This window comes from Morus notabilis, unplaced genomic scaffold (assembly GCF_000414095.1).
Source record: "Morus notabilis unplaced genomic scaffold, ASM41409v2 Scaffold307, whole genome shotgun sequence".
Lineage (NCBI taxonomy): Eukaryota > Viridiplantae > Streptophyta > Magnoliopsida > Rosales > Moraceae > Morus > Morus notabilis.
Genome location: NW_010361515.1, coordinates 1,239,572 through 1,246,870, shown reverse-complemented (window position 1 = coordinate 1,246,870; position 7,299 = coordinate 1,239,572).

Below are 7,299 nucleotides of genomic sequence, written 5' to 3'. Positions count from 1 at the left end.
TTGAGAAAGTTTTCATTATTTTAGTTTCTTATTGCCAAGAAGGCACGTGACTCATCAAGGCTAGTAATTGACTCACCATACCTATTAAGCATGTCTTGGCACTATATGTTTACATCTAAAAGTTACGTAGCCACCTCATGCTTAATTCCTTTAATATGTACCCCAAGTTTTCCTTCCGTAATACATTTCACTTTCTTTTTTTTTTTACAAACTCATATTCACCTCACGTAGGACTCTTTTAAGACTTTTGGTCAGCCACACTTAGGCAAAGAAGACAAAAGTAGCTTCTAATGTCTCCGTGGGACTCTTTCAAAGACATTAATGAATATTATAATATTATTTCTAATAATATCTAATATTACTTTCTAAATTAAATTAAAGAAATTAATTTAATTTCCATAATTTAATTTTACTAGTTCTACTTAAGTTTAACCCTTAATTTGAGTGGTTCTATGTTCCCCACATTTTTCTTGTCGAGACCTAACTTTCTGTTTTTCAAAACAAATTTCCTTCCGGTACCGATAATTTCACACCCAGTACAAGTTCTATACTGCTTTTCTGGACTGCCGAGCACCCTGAGTCAAATTTCTTATATTCAACCCATTTCTCTTGGGTATCTCATTAGTCAATTCCCTTTTCTGAAATTATCATCTTAATTGATTCAGAATTGCCCAAAACGCGTACCCTTGCGGTACTCTTTTTTTTAGCAGTTTCCCGCTTTAACTGACTCGGGAAAATTCCGTTTCAGGAACTTTTGTTATTTTTCTTACTTCTAATTTTTTCTACTCTTTTTCTAGCTAATCATTTGGTCACAAACCAAACATTTTAGTTTTTCATAACTAAAATATACCCGCTAAAATTTCTAACTTTTAACTGATATTTCACTATTCATAACTGATATTTACAAATTTTCTTTGTAAAACATTCATGTTATAACTTTACATATTTCGGGAAATTTTACCCCATGCATAAAGTTTTTACCTAACATTTTCTTGATTAGATTAAAATTCTACTACTTACTATTCCGGAAAGAATTTCGGTCAAATACTGGACTGTCCGGATTAGACCTAAAATTTTTCCGATCATTACATTCACCCCTTCTTAAGAAATTTTCGTCCCGAAAATCAAAACAAATGGGGGTATTTTCTTATCATCTCATATTCACGTTCCCATGTTGCTTCTTCCACTCTTTGATTCCTCCACAGTATCTTTACAAGTGGAATACTTCGATTACGAATACGCTTCTCTTCTCGTGCAAGTATTTGCACCGGTTATTCCTCATAAGTCATGTCCTCGTGAATCTGTATTGGTTCATGTTTTATAACATGGGATGAATCGGGTACATACTTTTTTAACATCGAGACATGGAATACATCATGTACCGCAGCTAATTCTGGCGGTAAAGCCAGTCGATAGGCTACTTTCCCTATTTTTTTTTAATAATCTGGAAAGGTCCTATATACCTTGGGCTCAATTTGCCTTTCTTGCCAAAACGCATAACACTTTTCATGGGTGCGATCTTCAAGAAAACTTCATCATCTTCATTAAACTCTAAGGGTCTTCTACGCTTATTAGCATAGCTTTTCTGACGGTCTTGTGCCGTCTTCATTCTCTTATGGATTTTTTGGATGGATTCAACCGCCTCCTGAATGAATTCCGTCTTATGCAATTGCTTCTCCCTAGTTTCGTACCAATGAATGGGAGATCTACACTTTCTTCCATACAAAGCTTCATATGGTGGCATACCGATTGAAGCTTGATAACTGTTGTTATACGAGAATTCAATCAATGACAGTTTCTTATTCCATGCTCCTTTAAAATCCATCACACATGCCCTAAGCATATCTTCTAAAATTTGGATGGTACGTTCCGATTATCCATCAGTCTGAGGATGAAAAGCTGTGCTAAATCTTAATTCTGAGCTCATGGCTTCTTGTACACTCTTCCAAAACATGGAGGTAAAGCAGCTATCCCGATCTGAGACAATGGATAAAGGTATTCCACGCAGTCTAACTATGTTGGTGACGTATAACTTTGCTAACTTGTCAAGGGTATACGTCACTTTTATGGGTACAAAATTGGCAGATTTAGTCAATCTATCAACAATTACCCAGATTGCATCATAACCTTCACTTGTTTTGGGTAGTCCTACCACAAAATCCATAGTTATATGCTCTCATTTCCATTCCGGAACATCTAACGGTTGCAGCTCTCCAACTGGACGTTTATGCTCTGCTTTAACCTTTTGACATGTTAAACAACGACTAACGTAGTCCACGATGTCATTTTCATATATCTCCACCAAAAGTGTTGTTTTAGATCTTGATACATCTTAGTCGCTCCTGGATGTATCGAATAAGGGGTATTATGAGCTTCAGAAAGAATTTGACTCTTAAGTTTTTCATCTTCCGGAACACAAACCCTTCCTTGAAATGTGAGTATTCCCTTATCAGAGACTTTGAATTCCGTCTCTTTTCCTTCATCAGCTTCTTTCCAATACTTGTCAAGAGTAGAATCTTGACGTTGAGCTTCTGTCATCTTGTCAAAAATAGATGGTTGTATCTGTAGAGTGGCTAATTTACCTGTAATTAGCTCCAACCCTAATGAATGAATATCCTTTTGTAAAAGTACTGGAAATCTATCCAATGACATATGACTTAATTCGGTAGTCTTACGACTTAAAGCATCAGCTACCCTATTGGCTTTTCCAGGGTGATAAAGGATTTCACAATCATAATCCTTTACTAACTCCAACCATCTGCGTTGCCTCATATTAAGTTCCTTCTGTGTAAAGAAATACTTGAGGCTTTTGTGATCAGTGAAAATCTGACATTGTGCACCATATAAATAATGCCTCCATATCTTTAAAGCAAAAACTACTGCTGCTAATTCAAGATCATGAGTAGGATAGTTTCTCTCATGAGTTTTCAATTGTCTAGACGTATACACAATTACCATTCCATTTTGCATCGATACCGCTCCCAGCCTTAGTTTGGAAGCATCATTGTATACATCAAACGTTTCTCCTTCCTTTGGAATAGTAAGGATTGGTGCAGTAGTCAGCTTTTGTTTCAATTCATGAAAACTTTCTTCACACCTCTCAGTCTATTCATACTTCTTTTCTTTTCGTGTGAGGGTAGTGAGTGGTGCAGCTAGTTTTACAAAACCCTCTACAAATCTTCTGTAATACCTGGCCAGACCTAAGAAACTATGAATCTCTGTTACGTTTCTTGGTGCGGGCCAGTTACTAACAACTTCAATCTTTGCTGGATCCACCGAGATTCCATCCTTCGAGACTACATGTCCTAAGAAATGAACTTTATTGAGCCAAAATTCACACTTGGAGAATTTAGCATATAGTTGAAGTCTTTTCAGCGTTTGAAGAATAGTTCTCAAGTGCTCTTCATGTTCCTTATTATTCTTTGAATAAATTAGTATGTCGTCGATAAAAATGATAACAAATTTATCCAAATATTCCTTGAAAATACGATTCATCAAATCCATAAAAGCTGCTAGGGCATTCGTTAGTCCAAACGGCATCACAAGAAACTCGTAGTGTCCATAACGCAAACTGAAAGTCATCTTAGATATATCTTGCTCCTTAATCTTTAATTGGTGGTATCCAGGTCGCAAATCAATCTTTGAGAATATCGCCGCCCCTTTGAGTTGGTCGAATAAGTCATCGATCCTGGGCAGAGGATATTTATTCTTTATCGTGACCTTATTGAGCTCACGATAGTCAATACACATTCTTAATGTGCCATCTTTCTTTTTTACAACCAGTATAGGGGCTCCCCAAGGTGAATAACTTGGTCGAATAAATCCTTTGTCCATTAATTCTTGTAGTTGCATTTTTAATTCCTTAAGTTCTGCTAGAGCCATCCTATAAGGAGCCTTAGAAATCAGTGCCCTTCTAGGTAAAAGTTCGATTTCAAATGAAATCTCACGTTCTGGTGGCAATCCTGGCAATTCTTCCGGAAAGACTTCCAGAAAATCCTGAACTATCGGCACATCTTTTAGTTGCAACTTATCAGTTTTAGTCGTATCCACAACATGAACTAAATATCCTTCGCAACCACTTGAAAGTAATTTCTTTGCTTCCATTGCATTAATTACTCGTCTGGGGGTACGTTTAGAGCGATCAACGTACTCAAAAGTTTCTTCCCCATCGGGTCGGAAAATCACCTTCCTATTACGACAATCGATAGTAGCTTAATATTTTCCTAAGAAATCCATTCCTAGGATTACGTCGTAGTCGATTATCTTTCATACGACTAGATTTGTGTATAGCTCCATGTTAGCTATGATTATTGGTACGTGCTCTAACCTAAATTCAGACCATAGAATTTCCCCGGATGGCAGGGTAGTCCTAAATGTCTGACCAATTCTATTCATAGCATAATTTAATTTCTCAGTAAATCCATATGATGCAAACGAATGTGATGCACTGGAATCAAATAATGCGTATGCTGAGTACTGAGCAATAGTAAGCTGACCTGTCACGACTCTTGACGTGCCAGCTTCTGCATCATTTTTCGTGTATGCCAACAACCTAGCATTGGTTTGCGACGGGGCTTCTATTCCATCTTGCTGAGGTTGCATTTCCCCAACTCTTATCTGCATCGCATTTGCTTGGTTAGTAAGCTGTCTATTTGAATTCTGAGGACAGTTCCAGGAATATTGGCCCTCTTTGCCACATGTATAGCAATTGTTTGTTCCATAACGACATACACCCGAATGTTTCTTTCCGCACTTAGAGCACTCAACTATATTCTTGTTGCGATCTTGCCTCTGTTGCGGACTTTGGGAATTAAAGTTTCGATTTCCACCAAAATTTCCTTCCTCTTATTCGGGTTCTGGTTATTCTGTGGACGACTTTGCGAGGGTCAATTTCCTTGTCCAGTTCTATTAGCTTGGTTACTTTGACCAGCTTGATTATTCTTTTGATTCTCCCTTTGGGTTTGCTTTGCTTGGGCTTGCTCCTTTTTCTTGGCATCCCAGAATTTGGCTCTCTCTTCTTTAGCTTAGGCTAGGTGATATTCTGCTCGGATTGCTCTACCAACACAATCCGCCACTGTTGTGGGTGGTCTTTCTCCATTGTCTACTACTGTAGCTATTTCGGGGCGAAACATCACTAACATTCGTCGCACCCTTTCCATTTCTGTTGGCACTAACTGAGGGCATAGCCTTGCCAATCGATCGAACTTACGACAAGCCTCCATAATAGTCATATCACCTTGCTTCAAATTATTGAATTCATTTTGTTGAGCTCAGAGACCTACAGTATCATAGTACTTAGCATTGAATTCCCCTAAGAATTCATTCCAAGTCATCATTGCTACATTCCTTCTTATTACCACTGTCTCCCACCAGTAGCGAGTATCTTTCTTTAACACATACGAAGTACAGAGAACTTTTTCTTGCTCCGTTAGATTCATGAAATCCAGAATCGTTTGGAGTAAAGTTAACCACTCCTTAGCTTCTAGTGGGTCAGTAGAACCTTCAAATTCTGGTGGCTTCATCCTACGAAACCGTACATATAATGGTTCCTGATTAGCAATCGGAATAGCTTGTGGCACCATTTCTGGCATCGCTGCAGGCTCTGGTTGCGGTGCTGGTTGAACAGGTGGCGCTCTTCTTCGCTCCTGTTCCTGGTCTCTTTGCTCTAACTGTGCCCGTAAATTTCTATTTTCATACTCTTGAGCTTCAAGTCTGGCTCGTAAGTTAGCTATGGTGGCAGCTAAATCCACTCTTAATTCTTGAACCAAACATTCTCTACGTTGACGAACCATGTTTCCATGTGTCTACATAAGAAGAATAGTGGTAAACATGGCTAAATTTCTGGATATGTGTGTATGTATAAATCTAAATAAATCCTAGCATCATTTCATAACATAAAGTTGTTTTAAAATAATATAACTTTTATCAAATGTGGTAGCATTCTGGTAGCATTTTAACCACACTTATCATCTAAAAAAATGCATTCCTTAGGTAACCGCATTTTTTTCCTGTATCTGATTCATTTGTATGCCTGTATACATATACACACACATATCCGCTCAAACATACATATACATTCATCATTCATTACTTACATAAGACAAGTATGATTGACGTATACATCTACACTAATCATTTTCTACGTAGGTATTTTTCCTGCCTACGTTCAAACTTCATTCGATGCTCACTAACACGCCGTTCTTGTTCGTCTCATTCTATAGCCAATGTTTCTTCTAATTGTGTTACTTCCTCTAAAAAACTTGGTGAGGGTATATGTAACTTCCAATCGTGGAAATACCATAGTTCGCAACTCCTCTGTTAGCCCCCTCCAAAATATGAAATATGCATCATGTTCCCGTGTGGTCAGTCACAATCTCACTAAAGAACCATTCGAGTTCGTCTTCTCCGAACCATATCGTATATCCTATAAGGACAAAATTCACACATAGAACTCTAAATTCAAAAGAACTAATAACTTACTTGGGCAATGTAGCGTCAGATGCTCAGCAGAATGTGGGTGGGTGGCAGAACCGTCGCTCTGATACCAACTGTGACGACCCTAAGTTTTGATCATCATCCTATACTCATACTTAACATTACTTAACCTTTAACACTTACTAATTATAACCTCTTAAAATTCAGGCCAACTTTTTTTTTCCATGTACGTCTAAATGCTGTAGCATTTAGCTAGCCTTCTGTTTTCAAGTATTTGTAAAATGCTGTAGCATTCTAACAGCATTCTGTACATTAGTCATTGTCAAAATGTTGTAGCATTCTGACAACATTCTGTTATATTAGTCATACCTAAAATACTGTAGCATTCTGACGGCATTCTGTTACATTAGTCATCAAAATACATAAAACACTATTTTATTTTACACATAATGTTCAGCAGCGTTTCCAAAACACGTGATGCATCCACAACCCACTTGCCCACACTCCACTGCTGCATCCTCTCTGCATGCCCAACAATAAGTTTCAAGGAGCCGGTGCCTAACCCGAGCTTCCTACAACACGAACAAACTTAATGAGCTTTCGCTCAGCAAGTATCAATAGGTCATAACAGATGCAATAATTATGCATACCCATATATGCATTCATGTCCTATATCATAATACATTCTGTACTACTAAAACATGTATGGCTTATGTTCTTCTTCTTTCATTACATTCTTTATTCTACTTTCGTCTCATTTTAGTCGTTCATATTGTGTTTTCACGTTCTGAACGACTTTCATTTTCTATTTCTCATTCTTTTCATTCTTCTTTACAGATACCGTACCTTTATATGGAATGGTTT